The sequence below is a fragment of the Lutra lutra genome, chromosome 9 (assembly GCF_902655055.1).
Source record: "Lutra lutra chromosome 9, mLutLut1.2, whole genome shotgun sequence".
Classification (NCBI taxonomy): Eukaryota; Metazoa; Chordata; class Mammalia; order Carnivora; family Mustelidae; genus Lutra; species Lutra lutra.
Window position 1 is genome coordinate 115896349 of NC_062286.1, and position 26003 is coordinate 115922351.

General features: G+C 44.3%; 1 pseudogene; it reads left to right on the forward strand.

Annotated features, from left to right (window-relative positions):
- The first annotated feature begins 1655 nt into the window (after positions 1-1655).
- Positions 1656-25791, forward strand: LOC125109879 (signal-regulatory protein beta-1-like; annotated as a pseudogene).
- The last annotated feature ends 212 nt before the right edge of the window (positions 25792-26003 follow it).

Genomic DNA, 26003 nt, shown 5'->3' on the forward strand with positions numbered 1-26003 from the left:
ATCTCATATAGCGTCTTGTATTATCACTCCCTGATCTCACCCATAGGCATTTTTCACTGACTTCCCACTCCGGATGGTGGGGATACAAGCTCCATTACTCCAGAACCCACACTACATGTGCACATTTCTACCCCGCCACCTTAATACTTTAATTTTAGATGACATCATAGTCCGTGTCCACATTATAATGGCAAGGACATTGTGTTTTAGAGCTCAATCTTATAACATTCCCAGCTTTTGTGTGTGTTGATCTGCTCATGTGTATTTTGGGTAACCACCACCATATTCAGGGTACAGAACAATTCCATGGCTGCAGAGCTTACCCTTGTGGTAGCCTCTCTTGGTGACAGCCAGCCCCACCACCCAAACCTCTGGCACATGCTGATCTGTTCTCTGTAACTTTGAGAATGTTGTAGAAGTGGAGACACACAATATGGGATATTTTGAGAGTGATTTTGTTCACTCCACATAATGCCTTTGGAAACTTACAAGCTGTAAACATGAAGATTAGTTGATTTCTTTTATTGCTGAGTAGTATTTCCCTGTAGGAATGCACCACAGTTTGTTCGACCACTCACACTTATCATTGGGCAGTTTGGGTATTTCCGGGTTTTTGCGATAACAAAGAATGCTGCTCTAAACATTCACACACAGGTTTTTGTGAGGCAGTAGTCTTCATTACACTCAGATAAATGCCTGGGAGTGTGATGTCGGGGACACAGAACCCACTTCCTCTCCTGAAAGAATGGAGGAAATGATGCTTTTTGTTGGAAGTAAACACATCCAACAAATTTTTTTTTAAAGAATTTATTTCTTTTTTAAGTAATCTCTATACTGAACTTGGGGCTTGAACCCACAACCCCAATTTATTATTATTATTATTATTATTATTTTGACAGACAGAGATCACAAGTAGGCAGAGATGCAGGCGGGGGAGGGGAGCAGGCTCCCCGCCTAGCAGAGAGCCTGAGCAGGGCTCGATCCCAGGACCCTGGGATCACGACCCGAACTGAAGGCAGAGGCTTTAACCCACTGAGCCACCCAGGCACCCCCCACAACCCCAATTTAAAGAATCACACCATCCACTGACTAAGCCAGCCAGACACCCTAAGCACATACTACTTCCAACGTCCACACTGCATTGCACATTTGGGCAAAGTTTTACCATTTCCTTCAATCAAGGGTTGGAATAGGGAGTCATTTCTGGAGCAGACCTCACTCGATCTCAAAGTTTTGCAGACCATGGCGTACCTGTTCTTTCCTCCAGCTCGGTAGCTCTTGGTGGGTACTGGTGCAGAATGAGGCCACAAGCCAGCCACCCCCAAGTACCCAGGGCTCAGGACATGAGACACAGCCCCCAAATGCAGATCCTTCTTGACCTGGAGCTCCCAAGTGTGGAATGGCCAAGAAGATCTGAAGATGGGGGAGGGGTCTAGTGCAGAGAGCAGAGACCCCAGGCGGGCAGGAAACATCATTCCTGCTGGGCCTGACCACTCTCCCTGAAATGTAAGAAGAGGCCCCTATCACCATGTGAGGCATTCTCTGTCTGACGTCTGTTTCACAATCCAGAAGCAGATTGCTGCCTCACAATCCTGTTACTAATCATGCACGCTTCCTCTTCTATCACAGATAGAACAGAGAACACAGAACAGAGGCCCCATTGCCCCAGCACACACATTTGCAGAGAGTGGGATCCTCAGGCCTCTACAATGTGGGCCCCTGCATCCGGACCCTGCCCTCCTCCTCACCTGCTGCTGGCTTTGCTCTTGGGACTCACAGGTAAGTATTGCCTTGGTGGAGACTCCCCATTCCCTGCCTCTTCAACCTCTCCCTGCCCCTGGGCATTTGGGGGGCCTCCTGGTAAACACAGGTGTGCTACCCAGACCCTCCGCAGAAGGCCTGCCTGGTAGCTATGACTGTACTCCTGACTAGCAGATGGGGAAACTGAGGCAGAGAGAGCAACCAGCCCAGTGTCACCTACCTAAGTCAGTGGAGTATCTGGGGTTCATGTCCAGGCCACTTAGCTCCAGGCTCCTCCATGGAGGCCAATTGCAGAAACACCAGAAAACACAGAGAGGCAAACAGAAGAGCCATCACACATCACACGCAGAGGTCTCCAGAGTTCCACCGTGCTGCGTGTATTCACAAACTCTTGTTAATGATATTTCCCATGAGCTGAATTTTTTACTGGGCCTTTAACATGTATTACCATTTCATTTGCTCCTCAAAACAATCTGTATACTATCATGGTAGGCTATACTTTATATATACTTGTGAATGCACTTGTGTGTGTGTGTTTGTGCATATGAGTGGATGTAAGGAAGGGTACATATCCCAGGCATGCACGCTCACACACACACACACACATGAAATTCCTAAAAATGATTTCCATATTGTTCTCTTCACATCAGGTCCAGTCTACATGAAATGCACATTGAACAGATGTGTGATTCCTTCTCAGCTACTCACCCTCTTTCCTAATTCTCTAGACTTATTGCTCACCCTCCACTGAGCTCTTAAGACAAGCAAACTTCTGTCTTCATAAAATGAGTAGAACTTTGTGCATTACTACCTTAGAGATTCCCTTCCCTGCTGGATTGGGATGGGAAGGGAAGAAGGGGATAAAAGATGTGAAGACTCCTGCCTGATTGGCATCTATAATTACATCCACATTTGTATATCCTGATCCCCATCATCTAGTACCAGCTGACACCTCCAGACCTCAGGAGGTTTCATAAGGAATAACTTTTCCAATTTCTCGAACACCACCATGTGCCACACACACCTGGAAATTCCTGCATCTGTACAGATGAGACAAAGCAGTTGTCCTTGTGGAAGTTCTATCATAGTAGAGGAAAGGACAGGAAGACATGACAAATCAGTAAATAACATAGAATACAGAAAGCAATGAGTGTTAAGAAAAAAGAATGACAGTACGGCTGGATAGGACAATGAGAGAATCTTCAGGTAGGATGTATTTAAACAGGTAGCCGAGGTGGGCCTCATTGAGGAGGTAGAATGGAGCAAAGATTGTAAGAAGGTCAGGGAGTGAGCCATGTGATTTTTCTGGAGGAAGAGCCTTCCTGAATAGCATGGCAACAACATGAGAACAGAATTCTCCTGCTCTGTTCTAGTATTTGGACTTTTTTTAAAAAACAATTTTATTTATTTATTTGAGAGAAAGCAAGAGAGAGACCACAAGTGGGAGGTGGAAGGGTAAGAGGGAGAGGAAGAAGCAGACTCCTCACTGAATAGGGAGACTGACATGGGGCTTGATCCCAGGATCCTGGGATCATCAACTGAGCTGAAGGCAGATGCTTAACTGACTGAGCCACCAGGGGGGCCCTAAATATTTGGACTTTTACTCTGAGTGAAATGGTTGCCATTGTAAGGTTTTGAAGACAGAAGTCACATGATCTGACATGAATTTTAAATTATTCTAGCATTTGGTTGAGAATAGACTACCACAGGGCATAAATAGAAGAAACTAGAGCCTCAAGAGATCACTGCGTTCATGCGAAGAGGGAAAATCACTTTTAACAAAGATAGCAGTCAGGAAAGAAATGGGAAAGAGGTCAGATTGTGGGTGCCTGCAGAGGGAGCCAACACAATTCCTAATGCATAGGATTGGGGTGGGAAAGAAAGGCTCCATGAGAGACTATGGACTCCAGGAAACAATCTGACGGCTTCAGAAGGGAGAGGGGTGGGGGATGGGCTAGCCCAGTGGTGGGTATTCAGGAGGGCACGTGTTGTAATGAACACTCGGTGTTATGCACAAATAATGAATCATTGAACACTACATCAATCATACGATCTCACTGATATGAGGAATTTGAGAAACAAGACAGAGGATCAAGATGAAACCAGAGAGGGAGACAAACCATAAGAGACTCTTAATCTTGATGAAGTCCCAAAAGTTTATTTTGGCTTTTGTTTCCTTTGCCTTTGGAGACATATCTTGAAAGAAGTTGCTGTGGCTGTTATTGAAGAGATTACTGCCTATGTTCTCCTCTAGGATTCTGATGGATTCCTGTCTCACGTTGAGGTCTTTTATCCATTTTGAGTTTATCTTTGTGTACGGTGTAAGAGAATGGTCAAGTTTCATTCTTCTACATATAGCTGTCCAGTTTTCCCAGCACCATTTATTGAAGAGACTGTCTTTTTTCCACTGTATATTTTTTCCTGTTTTGTCGAAGATTAACTGACCATAGAGTTGAGGGTCCATAACTGGGCTCTCTACTCTGTTCCACTGGTCTATGTGTCTGTTTTTATGCCAGTACCATGCTGTCTTGGTGATCACAGCTTTGTAGTAAAGCTTGAAATCAGGTAACGTGATGCCCCCAGTTTTATTTTTACCTTTGGGACTTCATCAAAATCAAAAGCTTCTGCACAGCAAAGGAAACAGTCAAGAAAACAAAGAGGCAACCCACGGAATGGGAGAAGATATTTGCAAATGACAGTACAGACAAAAGGTTGATATCCAGGATCTATAAAGAACTCCTCAAACTCAACACACACAAAACAGACAATCATATCAAAAAATGGGCAGAAGATATGAACAGACACTTCACCAATGAAGACATACAAATGGCTATCAGACACATGAAAAAATGTTCATCGTCACTAGCCATCAGGGAGATTCAAATTAAAACTACATTGAGATATCACCTTACACCAGTTAGAATGGCCAAAACTAGCAAGACAGGAAACAAAATGTGTTGGAAGGGATGTGGAGAAAGGGGAACCCTCTTACACTGTTGGTGGGAATGCAAGTTGGTGCAGGCACTTTGGAGAACAGTGTGGAGATTCCTCAAGAAATTAAAAATAGAGCTTCCCTATGACCCTGCAATTGCACTACTGGGTATTTACCCCAAAGATACAGATGTAGTGAAAAGAAGGGCCATCTGTACCCCAATGTTTATAGCAGCAATGGCCATGGTTGCCAAACTGTGGAAAGAACCAAGATGCCCTTCAACGGACGAATGGATAAGGAAGATGTGGTCCATATACACTGCGGAGTATTATGCCTCCATCAGAGAGGATGAATACCCAACTTTTGTAGCAACATGGATGGGACTGGAAGAGATTATGCTGAGTGAAATAAGTCAAGCAGAGAGAGTCAATTATCATATGGTTTCACTTATTTGTGGAGCATAACAAATAGCATGGAGGACATGGGGAGTTAGGAGAAGGGAGGGGAGGTGAACAATGAGAGACTATGGACTCTGAAAAACAATCTGAAGGGTTTGAAGAGGTGGGGGGGTGGGAGGTTGGGGGAACCAGGTGGTGGGTATTAGAGAGGGCACTGATTGCATGGAGCACTGGGTGTGGTACAAAAACAATGAATACTGTTATGCTGAAAATAAATTAAAAATATGATTTAAAAAAAAGAGACTCTTAATCTCAGGAAACAAACTGAGAGTTGCTGGAGGGGAGGAAGATGGGAGGGATAGGGTGGCTGGGTGGTGGACACTGGGAAGGGTATATGCTATGGTGAGTGCTGTGTATTGTGTAAGACTGACTGATGAATCACAGACCTGTACCCCTGAAACAAATTATACACTATATGTTAATAATTTTAAAAGACTCAAAAAAAAAAAAGCCAACAATGTATTGTTATGGTGACTAACATACCACAATTTAGAAAGAAAGAAAAAAGAAAGAAGGAAAAGGAAAAAGAGAGAGAAAGAAAGAAAGAGAGAGAGAGAAAGACAGATAGACAGACAGACAGGCTCTAAGGGCTTGGGACCTGAGCATCTAGGAGAATAAGGTGCCTCAGCTGAGAAGTAGAAGGATGTTTGGGAAACTGAAGATTTCAGTTTGAGACATGTTAGCCGTGAGAGGTTTTGTTTTGGTTTGGTTTGGTTTGGTTTGGTTTGGTTTGGTTTGGTTTGGTTTGGTTTGGTTTGGTTTGGTTTTGAGAGGTTTATTTCTACTTAAGAAAAATGTTGAGTGGCTGGTTGTACATAAAAATCAGAGTTTAGGGGCAAGGCCTGGGCCAGAGATGAACTGTGAGGATTGTAGATATACAGATGGCAGAGTTTTCACCTTTCCCTGGATCCTCTTGACTCTCTGATCTCTTCTCTCTCGTATTCCCTCCATTTCTCCCTCTATTGTGCATTCCTATTTCTTCCCATTATTTTCCTAGCAGTTAGGCTTCCCAACCCCAATCTTCTCCTCAAGACTTACAAACCAAAGCACCTGATATTCTTGGCACACCAAGACCTGCCTATAATAGCATGTGCCCTCCTTAGGCCATGTTTGATTGCAAATAATACTAAGTATATGGGCTTTACCAGCTCACACTCTGCAAAGGTGAACCACAAATTTCCTCCCTGAGGAGTAGCTAAGAAATTGAAAAGAACATTGGGTGTATGTGTGATGCACCAGCAGCCTGCTTCTCTGATTTATATCCCTGCCTGGTTTTGAGGACACTTCAAGTAAGAAGAAATGATTTTGTATTTCTTGATGTCAGTCTCCAGGGACTGGCTTGTCACTGAGGCAGGGAAATCAAACTGCAAAGTCTTGCCCTTGAAGTTAAATGATTGCCTGAAGGTGACTCATGTCCCTTCAATGCGTAACTCATTGTCCAGATATAAAACTACCCACAATTCTTTTCAGAACACGAGTTTGAAGCCTCCTGGTACCCTTGCTTGGTTACTCCCATGGTTCTATCAGCCCATTCAAGGGCAGGTTTCTCAAATCTACCAGCCCCTAGAACATTTTCTCTTTTCCCTTGAGCCATTTAGTCCACTCAAAGGCTCTACATGGGCCCATCACCTTCTTTGAGTACATAATTCTTACACTATGTAAAATATACGTAGTGTAAAATCTACTGTTTCAACCATTTTTAAGGTTACAATACAGTGGCCTTGAGTACTTTCACAATGTTGTGAAACCAGAACCACTGTATATTTCAGGGATTTTTTCAACATCCTAAGCAGATACTCTGCACACATTAATCAAGAATTCCCCATTCCTGCCGGAGGGCGGGAATGAAGATGGCGGCCTCCCGGTCTCCGGCCCGGAGGAGCCGAGAGCCTGGGGCCCTACTCCTCAGTGCGCCCTCAGAGAACAGCGCCCAGTTACTCCCATCACCCTGGCCTCTGGCCGCACTCCAAGCTGACCGAGCCTGCGACCGGTTCAAGGTGTGTCTGGGGACATCGTGATGACCCAGTCTCCAGCCTCCCTGAACGGATCTCCAGGAGAGCGCATTGCCATGAACTGCAAGTCTAGCCAGAGTCTTCTATACAGCTCCAACCAGAAGAACTACTTAGCTTGGTACCAGCAGAAACCAGGGCAGGCTCCTAAGCTGCTCATCATCTGGGCATCCACCCGGGCATCTGGGGTCCCCGACCAGTTCATCGGCAGTGGGTCTGGGACAGACTTCACCCTCACCATCAGCAACCTCCAGGCCGAAGATGTGGGGGACTATTACTGCCAGCAGTATTATAACTCTCCGCCCACAGTGCTTCAGCCTCGAACACAAACCTGCTCCCCAGGGCCATGGGGTCAGGGAGGCTTTGTTGAACCAGCTGCTTCCTCCCCGCTCAGCCTTGTTTCTCCCTAAGTTGTAGGAGAAGCCTTTGAGTGAATCATAGAAGAATGTATGAATCTTAAGGGAAGATTGAGTGGATAAGCCTCTTCTATGTCTCTTGTAACAGGAGGTCATTCTGTGAAGACTGTAATGACTTGCCATGGGCTCTTGTCTACACCGTTCAAGATATTTTGGATCACCTGAATCTGAATTGTCCATATAGATGGGTTTATATTACTGACATGATCATGGCTTTTGCCGCATCTTGCGGAGAAGGGATCAGTGGGCTTCAGAGCAGAATGCTCCCCTGTAACATGACACTTCAGCATTCCCTGTAACCCTTTGGTCAGCTGCATAACTTGCCACCTCAAGACATGATTACTCAGTGGTGTTCTTAAGACTGCCCTTTGCTCAGCTTCTCCTCTTTCTAATTGCCAGAGGCAATTAGAAAGAGAAAATGTAAATAGAAAGATAATATCTCACTGGATCCCAGTTGAAGGCTTGCAAAAACATTTGAGGTCAACTGAGAAGGGGCACGGTTATGTGAGTTGTCATAGAAGCTGTGTAGACCTCACAGTGGAGAAGAATTCATGGTTCTGTCTATGAGAGTAGGACTGGATTTAGGTTCTGGGACTTTGAGGATAACCCTACATTTCCTGTTTCTGCACTATGAAAACACTTGCATATTCTTCTAGATTATCTGGAATGTTTCTCCCCTCCCCAACAACCTGGGCTCTGCTATGAAGACTTAACCATGGGACGCCTGGGTGGCTCAGTTGGTTAAGCAGCTGCCTTCAGCTCAGGTCATGATCCCAGCGTCTTGGGATCGAGTCCCACATCGGGCTCCTTGCTCATCAGGGAGCCTGCTTCTCCCTCTGCCTCTGCCTGCCATTCTGTCTTCTTGTGCTTGCTCTCTCTCCCTCTCTCTCTCTGACAAATAAATAAATAAAATCTTAAAAAAAAAAAAGACTTAACCATTCCCACTACACAGATCTCAACCATCCATAAGTGTGGAAGATGAATTGGATGCTTACTGAGCATGCAGACATGCTTCATCCTTAAACATCTCAATATCTTAGGCCTTCAGCTTCAACCTTTCCTTGGGCCTCATGGCAAGCTGGCTTAACTCCAATCTATTGAATAAAGAGAAACTGTGTGTACAATTATTGTTGTTCTAGATTACTCAATAAGACTTCAATAGAAGACTCAAAAATTGCATTTGATGTTTCAGTGAAAAGATAGCATTTTTCTCCTGTTGGTTGTACAGAAAGTGGCTCATCAACCCATCATGAAGGAACTCATCACTGACAGACCAAGGACAGCAGAGCTGATGTGGAAACAGTTTGATCTTACTTTAAGTCATTGACTCAGTAGACTCTGAAATCTACCATTTCTCTGACCCTGTTACTTGCACTGACATTCTATGTGTTATTTAAACTTTGGTTCTCTATTATTAAGTAACCTCCATGGGGCAGTAGATTCTAGGTAAACAGGTCCCCTTGCTCTATTTTGGTTGATTGCACGTTACCTCACAAACATCAACTGAAGTGTGTCTTATCATGCATTATTGTATCTTCCAAACACTAGAGCAGCTCTCTCCCTGAGCTAGAGGGAAAGTGGCAGCCCAGTAGCTTGAGTGAAGCATGGCACTGCCCCTACTCAGCCCTTCGTGTTGTAACTAATGTTGTGTGTGGGCACCAGGGCCAACGACCTTTCTCGCAGACAAACAGCTGCAAGCTTAGATGTGTGAACTTCCTTTGTATTCTACACAACTTTCACTAAAGTAAGCCAATGTGGCTCCCTTCAGTGTAGATGCAATGGAAAAGTGGATCAGTTGTCACAAAAGAGCCTCCCTGCCCAGCTGGTCTGTGGGATTGTGTCCAGGGCTATGACCGTGTGGAAGTGGCTGTGACTTTATAGAGAGCACTAAAGAATAACAGAGCTAACCTGCCTATTACTGATGGCTGGTGTGTAGACAGTGTAGGACCTCCAATTCTCTGTGCACACCTGGGGCGGGGCCCTGGATTGGAGGCTACTTGACAGGTGTCCTGAATCAAGTCCTGGCTCCTGTTAGTTCCAAAGTTAAGTGGTCAATTTCCCTTTTGTTGCTGTTGGAGTTGGTGATGGCTTTCTCTATGTAGAGATCCTGTCAAAGGTTTTGTTTTCTCAGCAAAGAAAATATCATGTTGAATGAAGAAAATAAGTTAAATAAAAGGATATGGCAATTAAAAAAAAAAAAGAATTCCCCATTCCTTCTTCCCACCATGGCCACTGTTAATCTCTATTCTAGTTTTTTTTTTTTAAGATTTTATTTATTTATTTGAGAGACAAAGAACATAAGCTGGGGGCAGAGGCAGAGGGAAAGGAATAAGCAGTCTCCCCGCCGAGCAGGAAGCAAGACATGGGGCTCTATCCCAGGACCCTAGGATATGACCTGAATGGAAGGCAGATGCTTAACGAATTGAGCCACCCAGGTGCCCTAGTCTACTTTTCTCTATCTATGGATTTGTCTCTTCTAGGCACTTTATATAAGTGGAATCATATTATCTGTCCTTCTGTGTCTGGCTTTTTTCACTTAGGATATTTTTTTAGGTTCATTCACATTATAGAACATATCAGATTGTCATTGCTTATTAAGGCTAAATAATATTCCATTGCATATATCTATATACAACAGTTTGTTTATCCATTTATCTACTGATAGAAATGAATTTTTTTCTGTTACCTTTCAGTTATCATGAATAATGCTGCTATGAACATTGATGTACAATTACCTCAGTACCTTCTTATAATTTGGGGCATATTTACCTAAGAATAGAATTGTTGAATCATATGGTAAATTATATATAATTAAATTTTAAAGAAAATACCCCTGGTTCCACAGTGGTCACATCATTTTATATTCCTACCAACAATGTCCAAGAATTTCAATTTATCCACAACTTACTCAACACTTATTTTCTGATTTTTTTTATATTGTATTGTGTTTTGTTTTGCTTTTGACAAAGCCATTCTAAGGGATTAAGGGGTATCTCATTGTGGTTCTAATTTTCATTTTTCTAATGAGTAGTGATGTTCAATATCTTTTCATGTACTTTTTCACTATTTGAATACCTTCTTTGGACAAATGTTTACTCTAGTCCTTGGTCCATTTTTTAATTGGACTTTTTGTTATTTTCTTGTTGAATTGTAGGAGTTCTTTTTATATGCTTGTTAATAATCCTTTATGAGACATATGCTTTGCAAATATTTTCTCCCATTCTCTGAGTTGCCTTTTCACTTTTGATATTGCCCTCTTCTGCACAAAAGTCTTTAATTTTGATGAAGTCCAATTTCTATATTTTTATTTTGTTATGTATGCTCTTGGTGTGATGTCCAAGAAGTCATTGCCAAATCCAGTATCATGAGGTTTTTTTTTTGTTCTTTTTTAATTTTATTTTTTTATAAACATATATTTTTATACCCAGGGGTACAGGTCTGTGAATCGCCAGGTTTACACACTTCACAGCACTCACCACAGCACATACCCTCCCCAATATCCATAACCCCACCCCCCTCTCCCAAACCCCTCCCCCCATCAACCCTCAGTTTGTTTTGTGAGATTAAGAGTCACTTATGGTTTGTCTCCCTCCCAATCCCATCTTGTTACATTTATTCTTCTCCTACCCCATTAACCCCCCATGTTGCATCTCCTCTCCCTCGAATATCAGGTCCAGTATCATGAGTTTTGCCTACACTTATTTTCCTCAGAATTTTATAGTTTATCTTTTACATTTAGGTCCCTTCATCCAATTTGAGTTCATTTTTCTATATAAAGTGAGGGTTCAACTTTATTCTTTGCATGTAGATATTCAGTTTTCCCAGCACTTTATGCTGAAAAGACTGTTCTTCCTCCCATCCCCATTGAAAGGTAAACACCTTTGTTGAAAATCCTTTGATCTTATGTGTGAGGGTTTATTGCTGGGCTCTCTTATTCTATTCCATTGCTCTATATCTCTATTTTATTGTCATTTCACAGTATTGATTATTATACTTGGTAGTAGGTTTTCAAATCAAGAAGCGTGAATTCTCCAAATATGTTCTTTCCAAGATTGTTTGGTGATTTGGGGTCCCTTGAGATTGCATATGAATTTTAAAATGGAATTTTCTATTTATTTATTTTTTTTAAATGCCCTGGGGATTTTGGAAGTGCTTGCATTGAATGTGTAGGTTGCTTTAGGTAGCATTGACAAGTTAACAATGTAAAATCTTCCAATCACTAATGGGGGATGTTTTTCCATTTATTTATGTCTTCTTTCATTTCTTTCAGCAATGTTTTGCACTTTCTAGTGTACAAGTCTTTCATTTCCATGCAGAAATTTACTCCTAAGTGCTTTATACTTTTTTATGTTAGTGTAAGTGGAATCGCTTGCTGAATTTCCTTTTTGAGTTGTTCATCACTACTGTGTAGAAATGCATCTGATTTTGACTGTTGATTTTATATAACACAAACTAACTGAATTTATTACTAACTCTAACAGTTTACTTTTATGTGTGAAATCTTTAGGATTGCTACCCATGAAATCGTGTCATGTGCAAAGAGAGATAGTTTTACTTATTCCTTTGCAACTTGAATGCTATTTATTTTTCTTGACTATTGCATTTTATAGAATTTCCAGTATTGTGTTGGATAGAAGTGGTCAAAGTGGGCATCCTTGCCTTGTTCCTGATCTTAGAGAAAAAACTTTCAGACTTTCATCATCAAGGATGAGGTAGTTCTAGTTTTCTCATGACTTTCTCATTTTGTGTAAGTTTCCATCTCTTCCTAGTTTATTGTTTTTAATCATGAAAAATGTTGACTTTTGTCAAGTAATTTTTCTGCATCAAATGAGATGACCATGGTAATTTTTTTGTCGCTCTATAAATGTGTCCTATTACCCTATCTGGTTTTCTTATGTTGAATCATTCTTGCATTCCAGGAAGAATTGATTATTGATTATTGTGTATAATTCTTTTAATATGCTATGGAGTTTGGTTAGCTGATGTTTTGTTGAACATTGTTGCATCAGTATTCAGATAAGATACTGGTGTGTAGTTTTCTTGTAGTTTCTTTGTTGCCTGTGGTATCTTTGCTGGTATTCTTTGTATTCTTTGCTGCCCTAGAATGAGTCTCAAAAAGACTCGAAATGACCTAGGAGTCTTCCTAAGTCTTTAATTTTTTGGAGTAGTTTGGAGAGGATTAGTGTTAGTTTTTCTTTAAAAGTTTGGCAGGGTGATACCTGAATGACTCAGTCATTCAGATATCCTCAGTTGAGGATCTGATTCTTGATTTTGGCTGATCTCAGGGTTGTGGAATTGTACCCCAAGTCAGGTTCCATGCTCAGCGCAGAGTTGGCTTGTCCCTCTCCCTCTTCTTTCCCCCGGACTCCCTCTCCCTTTCTCTCAGTCTCTCTAAAATAAATAAAGGAAGTTTTTTTTTTTTTTTAATGAAAATTTTAAGAATTCACCAGTAAAGCTACAAAGTCCTGGACTTTTCTTTGTTGGGAATTTTTTGATTATTGATTCAATGATCTTACCAGTGATATTCTATTCATATTTTCTATGTCTTTATGATTCAGTCTTCATAAATTGTGTGTGTCTAGAAATTTGTCCATTTAATCTAGGTTATTCAATTTATTGGTGTGCAATTTTTGATGTACTCTTTTAGAATCCCCTTTATTGCTATAAAAATGGCTAGTAAAATCTTTCTTTTGTTTCTGATATTAGTTAATGAAGTCTTCTCTCTCTGTCTTTTTTTTTTTTTCTGTTAGCCAATCTAGCTAAAGTTTTGTGAATCATATTGTTTTTTCTGAAGAACTATTCTTGGGCTTTTTTATATTCTCTGTTGTTTTTCTATTAACATTTTCTTTCACTCTATACTAGTCTTTTTATTTCCTTCATTCTGCTAGCTTTGGGATTGGGATTTATTTTTCTTTTCTTTGTCTGATTTCTTAATGTGTATGGTTGTTAATAGATTTGTGATCTTTCTTTAATGTAGGCATTACAGCTATAAATTTAACTCTAGCACAGCTTTCACCACAGACTGCAGATTTGGGCATGTTGTGTTTCCATTTTCATTCAAATCAATATGTTCTCTAATTTCCCCTGTGATTCTTTCTTGGGCCTTTTGATTTTTTTTAAGAGTGTGTTGTTTTATGTCAATATATTTGAGAATATTCAATTTATTCTTCTGTTATTGATTTCTAGTTTAATTTCACAAACTCCTTCACTAGTTCACTTCTTCAATATTTCTTCTTAGAGATTCCAGTAAGTTACCTGCTCAGCCTCTGTGATAATGGCCTAGACAAAGGATTTGTTTGTTTGTTTGTTTGTTTGTTTTACAGTAACTGGTTTCCATAACGTCTGGGGAGACATCCAGTCAATGAAACAATGCCCCCCCCCAGAGGTCCATATCCTAATACCCAGAACCTGTGAACAGTTTTCTCTTACATGACAAAAGAGATTTTGCAAAAATGGCTGACTTAAGACTCTTGACCTAAAGATTATCCTAGATTATCAAAGCGGTCTCAATATGTTCACAAGGATCCTTATAAGAAGGAGGCAGGAAAGTCAAAGTTAGAAAAGGATAAGTGACAATAGAGGTGAGAATTTGGAGTGATGGGAAGATGGGAACCATGAGAAAAGGAATGTCAGTAGCTTCTAGAATTTGGAAAGGCAAGGGACAGACCTCCAGAGGAAATGCAGCTTGGCTGACCCTTGGTCTTAGTCCAGCAACAGCAGTTTTGGATTCCTGATCCAGAATTATAAAACAGTACATTTATGCAGTTTTCAGACATTACATTTTTAATAATTTGCTATAGCAGCATTTAGAAGCTGATATAATATGATTGCAGTTGGTGGGGGGGAGCCACAGGGATTTGAAACTCTCTTTTACCGCTCATTTAAACTACCTGTTCATTTTTTGTCAAAAGCTCTGTCATCACTGTCACTCAAGTATCCAGACTGATCAACAGACTCCAGCATGGGCACATGCATATTGAAGAAGGAAGTTGATTCACAGAGGTTCCTGAAGTTCAATGCACAGCCCAGAAAACACATCCCTTCCTTTAGCTCACACACAGTGGTCTAAAGAAGTCTCATGGTCCCACTGAATACAAGGGTCCAGAAAGAGCAACACTCCATGAGGCCAGAAAGTGGACAACCAGAAACATTTGGTGAAGCATGACACTTTCAGAGAGGGACTCCAGCTCCAATCAGGGCACTCTAACCTGCAGTGTGTGATATCACTGAGTCTCTGTGTCTTATTTCCGCATTTGTGATAGAATTTCATCTTACAGGTTTGTGGTGAGGGCTACACGCCACGTATATCTCAAGGTCCGCTCACAGTGCACACTCAGTCAATGAGTGGATCAACACTTGAGAAAACACACAGGATCACATAAGGATGAGTAAATGACTGCTCTGTTTTCCCTCCAGGTGTGGCCGGTGAGGCAGAGCTGCAGGTGATCCAGCCTGAGAAGTTAGTGTCTATCACAGACGGACATACAGCCACTTTGCACTGCACCATGACTTCCCTGCTCCCCTTGGGGAAGGTTGAGTGGTTCAGGGGGACAGGACCAGGACGGGAGTTAATCTTCAATTTCAAAGGCGGCCACTTCCCCCGAGTGACAAATATTTCAGACGCCACAAGGAGAAACAACACGGACTTTTCCATCCGCATCAGTAACATCACCCCAGCAGACACAGGATCCTACTACTGTGTGAAGTTCCAGAAAGGGTACCCTGATGTAGAGATTAAGTCTGGACCAGGCACTCAGGTCACCGTGAGCAGTGAGTATGATGTGGGCCTCCGCCATCCCTTGGTTGTGACAATAGGTCAATAAGATTGTCTGACAGCTGAGAATCAGGCATTGTGGTGAGTGCCCCTGACTTCAGCCCCTTCCATGGATCAGGGAAGCTGAGGCCTGGAGAGGTCATGCTATTTGCTCAAGGCCACATGGCTAGAAAATAGTGGGAAAATCTAGAACTCTTGTCTACAGACTCCATAGCTCCCTTTTCCAATCCTGACCAGCTCTCTGGTTCCAGGGATGAGGGACTGAGAGTCTGAGGGGCTTTCCCAGTCATAAGGCCCAAGCTCACCCTGTCTCCAGAGAGCACTCCCTCCCAGGTGGCCAAGCTTCTCTCCACTCAGCACTTACTGAGCACCTGCTGTGCTGACTTTGTTTCAGATGCCCTGGAGCAGCAGGGAACAAAACAGGCAAAGTCTCCTCTATCATGAAGCTTATACTCCCTTCCCTTCCAGTGTGGACATATGCACACAAGGTAGGGAGGTGGGACAATGACTTTCTTTCTTTCAGCTTCAGCAAAATCACAGTGAGAAGAGGCATAGGCTCGCTGTCTACTCTGACAACCCCGGAAGGAGAAGATGCCAGAGGCTGGGCATTTGTTGTGGGTCTGTCCAGAAAAGCTTCATGCAATTCAGGGACTGACTTCATAGTGAGTCCAAATCCCCCTGGATTTGGACAGGTGACTTTATTATGACTGTGCAGACATTATAGGACTTCCCAGTCATACGTCCCTTGCTTGGGCACCAGCACTAGCACCGGGCAGGTCTGTTCCTCCTGGAAGAGCACTCCTTCCTCTTCCCCAAGCTGCCCACGCAGGTGGCGCCCTGGTTGAGAATGGGTAAAGACAGAGGGGAAAGGGCAGGCAGCAGGCCAACCCTATGTCTTCATTGTGGCAGGTGCTCCTCTTACCAGAGGTAGCAAGGAGGACCCATTGCTGTCCTTTTACAGATGAGGACACTGAGGCTCAGGGGACCTGACCTAAGCAGGCACAGGAGCCAAGAATGAACCCAAGCATCGAGACTCACAGCCCTGTTCTCTGCATGCTCACTGTGCTGGTCAAAGTAGGAGAATGTTCAGACCTTCTCCTTGAACACCTCGTGTTGTCTTTTTCAGTAGTAAGCATTTTAAAAAGTTATGAGAGAGGAGCGCCTGTGTGGCTCAGTGGGTTGAGCTTCTGCCTTCGGCTCAGGTCATGGTCTCGGGGTCCTGGGATCGAGTCCCGCATCGGGCTCTCTGCTCAGCGGGGAGCCTGCTTCCTCCTCCCTCTCTGCCTGTCTCTCTGCCTACTTGTGATCTCTCTTTAAAAAAAAAAAAAGTTATGAGAGAGGGTGTTGTTACTTTGCACCCCCAGATCAGACAGTTACACAAACATCTCATGAAGTGTGGAGCCTGTTCCTGGAGGACACGGCTTCTCACATGTAAGAGCATCCGGAGTCTTTCCCCAGTTTATGTGATGTTGCTCCTTCACTGAGCAGCCTGGGGCAATGACCTGGACAGAATAGAGGCACTGGACAGTGCCAGCCTCACCGGGCACCCCATTCCTGGCTCTGCAGAATGCAGGTGCAGGGGAGATGCTTTCCTGGAGGGTGTTTCAGCAACATGAGCAAGAGTTCATATTCTAAACTCAGCTTTGGGAACCCACATCTTCCCTCTATTGTTAAATAGTCGCCAGGTCTGGACTCCCAGAGGGACTTCTCTCCCCATAACCAACTTGCAGTGGAGAATCTTCAAGGGAAGAGGTGGGGGGCGGTCACTGTTGGGCTCAAGAGGGTGGGACTCTTGGTCTTTTGTGGAAAAGAAGGCTGGAGGCCACAGAAGTCCCCCTGGGGTGCAATGTGGGGTAAGGAGCAGCCCCTTTGTACCTGAACCAAAGTAGTTTAGTTCCTTGGTGAGGGAGAGACAGAGACCACCCAGGGGGAGTTTCCTCACAAAGTTGTCTTTATTTGTGCAGGTAAGATGTTGGGGAATAATTTCCAAACCTATGACCCCAAACAGGGGCAAGAAGGCTAACACTTATGAGGGCTTTGGATGAATATTCAGAGGGGGATCTTAACATTATAATGAGGCTGGGATTACTGTCAGCCACCTTCTGAGTTATCTCCTCCTTTCGATATGCGTTTTCAGTGATAAATTCCAAACAAAACTGCTAGCATTCCTTTACTTGCCCCTCCCTGCAACCCAGGAAGGAGAAATGCTTGGTGTCCCATTTCACAGAGGGGGAGCCACACCTGTGGTCAACTGGCCAGCCTGGTTCTGGCTTCCATGGGGTCCAGCTCTGCCCCTGTTTCCCTGCACGGAATGCTGCACACGTTCTCTGACCTCAGTGAGGTTTGCAGGGAGGCAGATAGGAACGGTTGATGCCAACAGTCAGACCCATTAGAAACATCCTTCCTGTGCCCAGATTGGTGGGAAGTCGCCTGGCAGAGAAGAGAGAGGGGGACTTGAACTCAGGTCTGGAACTGCACCTGGACCCTGCCCCTGACTCAGAGTTCAGCTCTGGAACCTCAGGGCCTCATCTGTGCGAGGAGGAGAGGACACCGCACTCCGCATGCTATCAGAGGGTGGCGGGTTCTCCACAGCGACTCACACATATCCTGAGCACTGATGACCACAGTCATGCTTACTGTTCACAACTGCTCTTCTTATAGCCAAACCCTCTCTCCCCGCGGTGTTGGGCCCGGTGGTCAGGGCCTTGCCAGGGCAGACAGTGAACTTCACCTGCAAGTCCCACGGCTTCTCCCCCAGAAACATCACCCTGAGATGGTTCAGAAATGGGAATGAGCTGGCAGCCTCCCAGAGCAGAGTGGACCCAGAGGGAGACAGAACGTCCTACAGCATCTCCAGCACAACCAGGCTGGTACTGGCCCTGGGGGATGTTCGCTCCCAGGTCATCTGCGAGGTGACCCACGTGACCCTGCAGGGAGGCCCTCCTCTTCGTGGGACTGCCAACCTGTATGAGGTCCTCCGAGGCAGATGCCCCTCCCCACCAGCCCCAGCCCGGGTCTAACCCACAAGTCTCTGAGCCTGCCCCTCCCCCGCTCCCTGCCCCAAGCCCTCGCTTCCCTGGAGTCTGACCCCTGGCAGACCCTCCAGGTCACCTGCACCTAGATGTGCCGTCCCCTCCTACTGTTTCCATGGCCACTGCAGGGTGAATACCTACCATGTACCAAGCACTGTGCTTGGTAGTTTCCTTTACTTTACAGTAGCAATTCCAATTATTGAGCACCTGCTGTACTCCATGCCACCGTGTGCTTGGTGAGGTCATTTGTTTTGCTACAGTTATTCTATTCCAACTGTATGCGTGGGGCTGAGTATCTTGATTTCACTCATTCTTAGCCTACCAGGAGCCATCAGTCCTTAAGCACCTACTGTGTGCTGGGCATTGTGCTTAGGGATTTCATTCATATGGAAAGACTCAGTGTTTGAGCACCAGCTGTATGCCTAGCTCTGTTCTGGGTGACTCCCTAGCTGTGTGGGGGGGAACTAAGTTCTCGAGCCCCTTCCCCGTGTTCTGTCTGTTCCATAAGGTGAGAGCTTCTGCCCTGTGCTTTTCCAGTTCCACCCACCTTGGTGGTTTCCCAGCAATGCATTGCAGAGGACCAGGTGAAGTCACCTGCCAAGCAAAGAAGTTCTACCCTCAGCGCCTACAACTGACCTGGCTGGAGAATGGAAACATGTCCCGAACAGAAACAGCCTCAAGCAACATAGAGAACAAGGATGGGACCTTTAACTGGATGAGCTGGCCCCTGGTCAATTTCTCTGCCCACACAGAGGAGATGGTGCTCACGTGCAAGGTGAAGCATGATGGCCAGCGGGTGGTCAGCAAAAGCCATATACTGGAGACCTCTGCCCACCGAAAAGACCAGTGCACAGATGGAAACTCTGGTGAGCCTTGTGCCACGTGATCTGGCATTTAAATTTTACCCTTTATTATGTGAAAAGTAGTAATTCATGCTTATAATAGAGTAATCCAGAAGTCTATAGACATAAACTAGAATTTTGGTGTGAGCTTCCTCACCCAAAACCCATACTCCAAGATGATCAATGGTAAGACTTGGTACTTATATTTATAGATCTTTTGACATAAATATGCATTAGAGAAAGAAAGAAGAGAGGGAGGGAGATGATCTTATTGTTAGGGTCCTGCCTCCTGCTTCTTCACCTGACAGTGATTACGTCACCATGCCAGACCAGCCACCCCCTCCTCTTGTTCTTTCTTACCTAGTTGTGGTTTTCATCCCTTGTAGATGTTTTCATCATTCATGGCAGCAAATATCTCTTAAAACTAGAAATATGCAAAAGTTGCATCATTGTGTCCGCTGATGACTTAGTCATGCATGCACATCCAGCAGCAAATGGAGTCCATAATTGTGTGGCCATGTGATTAATGACATTGATTTTTCCACAAAATCAATACAATTATACATTTCATAAAATTAACAATAATTCCCTCATGAACTATGGAATAAATGGAATATATATTCAGAGTTCCCAAAACTTCTACAATAACTTTATTTTGTGCACCTAACTTGGTTTTCATTCATCTGTAAATGCTTGAAAGAATTTTCCTATGAAACACCTGCGACTCCACAATTTTTTTTTGTTGATCTGAAAAGAATCTGAATGGCTACTCAAATTCTTCATTTCATATTGGATGCTCATGGCAAGTTGTACTTTTGAGGAATTTGGTCCATTTCTTTTCTTTGGTCCAAATTTCTGCCCATAGAGTTGCTCGTGATATTACCTTGCTATCCTTGATGTTTGTAGGATCTGTAGTGATATCCCATTTCATTCTTCATATGGGAAATGTGTCATTTCTCATAATGTTTGTTGTTGGAAATGCTAAAAGTATTTCGATTTTGCCAGTCTTTTCAAAGAATCCACTTTTGTTTCAGTGATTTTCTCTATTGCTTTTCTTTTCTATTTTATTGCTTTTTCTTCTCTTTTTTCCCCCTTCTGCTTATTTTGCTCCTCCACATTTTTTGAAATGAGAACTGAGATTAATGAATCTAGATTTTTCTTTGTTTGAATGACACACCTGGGCCTCCTTCTGTGCCTGGGGACACGGGAGTATGGAACCATGTTGCCTGATGCTGTGTTCCTCCTCCAGTCCACAGACATCTAGCCCACCTGGCTTCCTCTTCCACCTTTCAGAGTCCTCCTGTGCTTGAATTATGTGATTTCCAGGGATCAGGCTTATACTGAATTAGGAGAGCAGGGAGAAATGAGTACACACCATCTTGTCTGGATCAGCTAGGGTTTGGGTTTTAGTCTTTGGTTGTGCACTGAGGCTCAAGCTATGGCCATTATGTCTGGTGTTTCCAGTGTGCCTGTACTAGTAACCTTGCTAGTGTCTTAAGGCTGGAAATGGATACTAGGATTGTCTGGCTTGGTAAGCTGGAGTCAAGAGTAAGATGTCTATGTGACACTGCTGCACCAAGATGCCACCTCCCCTGGCCATCCCAAGACTCCAGCCACTGCCATCCTGGGTCTATAGGGGTGTGGTGCAATGAAGTACCTCTTTTTGTTCATGTTTATGATATTGAGGTTATTTCACAATACTTCTAGCTTAATGGACTTCCCTTCTCTCAGTATAGCTTGGCCACATATGTTACTGGGCCTTGGGATTGGTTGGTTGGCTTGGAGAGTGGGGGAGAGGTTCCAAGTCCCATGATCTTTCTGGTTCTTCTTTCAGGACCCCAAGTTTGCCATCCCCATTTTTTCTTTGTCTCTTCACCACTCAATTTTGAAACAGCACCTCTTCCTTCCTTTTTACCTCCCCCCCCCAGAGTAATGCATTTTAAATTGTGCCTGACCCTTTTATTCACATCTGTCCTTTTAAAATGTCCATGCCTCCCTGTATTGGGTTTTTTTAAATATTTTATTTATTTATTTGACAGACAGAGATCACAAGTAGACTGAGAGGCAGGCATAGAGAGAGGAGGAAGCAGGCTCCCCGCTGAGCAGAGAGCCCGATGCGGGGCTCAATCCCAGGACCCTGGGATCACGACCCGAGCCGAAGGCAGAGGCTTTAACCCTCTGAGCCACCCAGACTCCCCTGTATTGGGTTTTATTGTTGCTATAATAATTAGCACACACTTAGTAACTTAAAACAACACACATTCATTATCTCCCATTTCTAGAGGTGGAAAGTCTAAAACAGGATGGCAGAACTGCATTCCTTCTGGGGACACTGGGGGAGAGTCTTTGTCCTTGTTATTCCAACTCCTAGAAGCAGCCCCACTCCTCTGCCAAGGCCCCCGGATGCATGACCTCTGCTGTGGTCATCACGCCTCTTGCTCCCATTCTCCTGCCTCCCTCCTTCACTTGTAAGTGTCTCTGTGATTAAGTTGGCTCCAATTCCTGTAGTCCAAGATAATGATCCATTAAAGACCCTAGCTAATTACCACGCAGTCCCTCTTGCAGTATAAGATACTATATTCACAGACTCTGGGGGTTCTGCGTCAACCCTCTTGGGTCAAGTGTACTTTGAAATCCCTTCTATGATCTGTGTCCTGACCACAGGACACATTTCCAATATTTTCTAATTTAAGCTGGATTTAATATTGCTGATGGGATTTCCAAATAATTCTCAGACTCCTTGGCTACCAGCCCTTGTCTGTTTCTCCTGCCCTTTCCTGGGCTGATGAAGGTGGGGGGAGGGGCAATGGCATAGGAAATTGTGCATTTGAATTTTATGATTTTTCTCTTAAGTCTCCAAGAAATTTCACAGTTTGGGCATTGCTCTCCAAGGACTACTGAGAACCAGTTTTCCATAGAATTTACTGTCCTTTTATTGTTTTTTTCTTTGAGTTAAGGGGTTATATTCCAAGATGAGTAACTAAGCTGTTGCCTTGTCTTCACCAGCCAAATAGTGCCTTGTGGGCTTTGAATGCCTTGGCCCCAGTGTCCCTATCCCACAATTCAGTATCTCTCTCTCTCATATTTCCCATCACAGCCCTATTTTGGCAGAACAGGTGCACTGTAGCTGAGAATTCAATCCTCTCTGTAGTACTGATGCTTTTATGATTATATTGGACCAAATTATGTCCTCAAGCTTTTTCTGCCCTTCAGCTCTAGGAATTAGGAGTCTACAATGTTGCCTGGAAGTCCTCTGACATTCACAAAAAAACTTTTCATGTGTGATCAATTGGTCTTCACATTGTATTGTCTTCCTGTGAAGGACTGATGCCCAGCAATAGCCACCCAACCTATAGTTCTTATAATGATCGACTCATTTCCAGATTGTCAGAGTACACCCCTCCTCTGCTTATACCAGCCCAGGTCACCACAGTGAGGTTCCAGCCAGGGCAAACTGGGACTTACCCTGCTCTACTGCTCATAGGACTGGGGACTTCTTGGCCAGCCAACTGGTAGGGACCCATGTCCAACTGTGCTCATTAGAGCTGGCAATCCAGACCCTTCCCAGATAAACTCTGCCTGCCAGCTGCCCTGGGAAGCAGACTTGCTCACTGTGGAGTGCTGCTAATCCACGATTGCGAGAAAGGGAAGGAGGCAGGACTGGCAAAGGAAGATGTTAAAAACAATGTGGTACACAGCAAGACTCAGCCTCAGACAGAAAGCTGGCTTGCTGGATGTTCCTTTTGAGTGTATTAAATAGAGAGGATTGGCTAAGTCTCTATATCCCCACTTACTCCAGTCCTCTGCTAGAGGCTTCCCTCTAGAAGCAGGTACAAACATGGGCAATACAGCCCTTTCAACAGAGAAAAAGTCCAGCACCCCCAATCCCCAGCTGAGACCTGCCATCTTTTTAACATGCCAGGAGCAAATATGGTGAGCTCTCTGCTCCTTCTTTAAAATCATTCCACATATTTCAAAAATCATTTCAATTTCTTTGTGTAAATATTAAAAAACCAGTCATTGTAAAAAGGCAAAGAATCTGAAACTATATTTACAGATCCAACCCCTGTGTCTAACAGAAAGACGTCCACTGACAGTGGCATTGGGGTCCAGGTGGGCTGGATGGTGTTTGAAACTCTCCTGAGCACTAGACCCCATTCCCTTGCCTCCCCAGGGTATTGTCCATCCAGCATGTCTCCTGAGGTCAGGTCATCCTGAGGATTCCATCCTCATCTCTGTACATGGGAGTTGTCAAACCGTGTGCATGGAGCAAAGCAGGGCAGCCTTGCCCTTCACTGACCGCGACATCTGTTCTCACTCCATGTGAGGCCAGACAGATATTTGTCCCTATGGCCCAGAAAGTTTGGCTTTGTCCTGGTCCAAAGACAAGGTCTCAGAGTCATCCTGCAGGCCAGAAGTGAGGGGTTTCCTTGGGTCTGAACCACCTCGTCTGTCCACCGTCTGTAAACTGTGAGCCTGTTGGGTCATCAGAAAGAGGCTCTATGACCTGCCCCACAGGGTGTGAGGACCAATTCAGTAAACCAAACTAACACATTCCTGAGTGTTCGTTTTCCCCACCTTTTCCCTCAAGAAGGACACCTGGCAGTGAGAAAGGAGTGAGTGAGATGAAGAAGTTCTTACCCCAAATTCTGCCTTGAGTCTGATCACAGGGGAGGATATTAATGACCTCCAGAACATTAATAAGTTTGAGTCACCTTGAATGATGTAAATGGAGGCCCCTGGGAATAGAACCTAGATGCCTACCCTGATGATGCCTCCTGTTCCTTCATTTCCAGACCCAGAGCTGTCTACTCTACTCTTGGTGGCTCTCACCCTGGGCCCAAAGCTGCTGCTGCTCATCACTGTCTCTGCCATCTATGCCCACAGGAAGTGAGGGCCTGACTGTAAGTTGTGGGACAGGGAGGGCAAGCAAATTTCAGTCCCAGAGGAGCCAGGTCAGGAAGGGGCCACCCCACAGGTCACAGAGGGTCAGCACCACCTGGAGTAAAGAGTAGGTAATACACCTCTCTCCACACCCTCAGGAATCTCTGGGATCTCTCTGAGAAGTGTCCAACTCCCAAGAGTATGTGGGGGCCTGTAGGAGGTGGGTGGCATCAAAGACTGTCAGGAAATGCACACAGAGTCCTAGGGCTTCTGGGAAGAAAATGGACGGAGAGGCTGAATAAGAGGCAGCTGGGTGGGAAGAACCCTTGGAGACCATCTCTAAATTATTTGAGTAAGGACTCCACATCTAAGAGAATGCTGACAGGTGCCAGATGGCTACTCTGAGGATGGTTCCTGCCTGACCCTCTGTGGGACAGACAAGAGTGTATGGGGAAGGGGGATCAGGACTTATGGAGGAAGGCTGAGGTGGCAGAGTCCTACGTCAGGTTGCCAGTCCTCTTAAAACAGATGTCCCAGGAAGAAAATAGCACCGATGACATAGGAGACACATGGGGAACTTTTCTAGAATGATGAACAGATAGTTAACTATGAACATGGGTCCCAAAACTCCTTTCTTCCTCCCCTACTACATGCTACCCTCAATCTCTGCTGCCTCCTTCCTTCCCTGAGGGGCCCAAACTATAACAAGGAACAACTAGAAGCTTCCACAACTCTGCCCAAATGCCTTGCTTCCCCAGAGACCCACCTGCCCACAGTTCCTGCTGCTCCTTCTCACAATCATTGGTGCCCCCAATGGTGGATATATGGACCACATCTCCTTTATCCATTCATCTGTTGAAGGGCATCTCAGCTCCTTCCACCGTTTGACTATTGTGGACATTGCTGTTATGAACATTGGGGTGCCTGTGGTCCTTCCTTTCACTACATCTGTATCTCTGGGATAAATACCCAGTAGTGCAGTTGCTGGGTCATAGGGTAGCTCTATTTTTAACTTTTTGAGGAGCCTCCATACTATTTTCCAAAGTGGACTTACCAACTTGCATTCCCACCAACAGTGTAAGAGGGTCCCCCTTTCACCACATCCTCTCCAACATTTGTTGTTATAAAGACACATCAAGAGTAGTTTGCACAGTACTTGGCCTTCTGATCGCATGGTTGACCATATAGCGCCAGCTTCTGAATTACCTCACTCCAATCTCAAATGGGATCAGCTTCCAAAATTCCATCCCTTGCACTTTCAATGTCATGAAAACCTTACATCATTATTTTGAATATTTGCTGGCATCATTACCTCTTGGACATTTTTACCCTTTGCCTCCCTCCCCCAACCACCACCACAACCTCAGTGACCTTGTAAGTTTGCCTTCACTCTGGCTGCATATCCACACTCTGGGGACCAGCACTCCTGTCACCATTCCCCTGGTAGCTATGCCTTCATGAGCCCCACTCACATTCAATTTGAACTTCACCTAAAGTCCTATCTCTTCTCATTTCTCCATCACACTTTCAGCTTTGTGCCAATTCCCCTTGGCCACTATTCACTTTTGTACAATGACACCAGGGTTCCACACTGGAAGACCAGGAGACAACACAACCACCTGCATTGCTATCTGTGGTAAAGTGAGTAACAGAATCAAAAAGAACCACCACTACCAGCTTTGAAAGACATGATTCTTACTTACCATGATGAGCACCTGTTAGTTACATAGATATTTGTGGCCTGAGGAAGAGCTGGTGGCAACGTTTATACCTCATGCAATTGCTCATGGAAAATTCCTCCATGGCAAATGAAACTGAAATCATGTTTTGGGGTACTGATGGTATTTAACAGACCTGTGGCAACTGACATTCATGCATGTCAGCACCACGCAAAC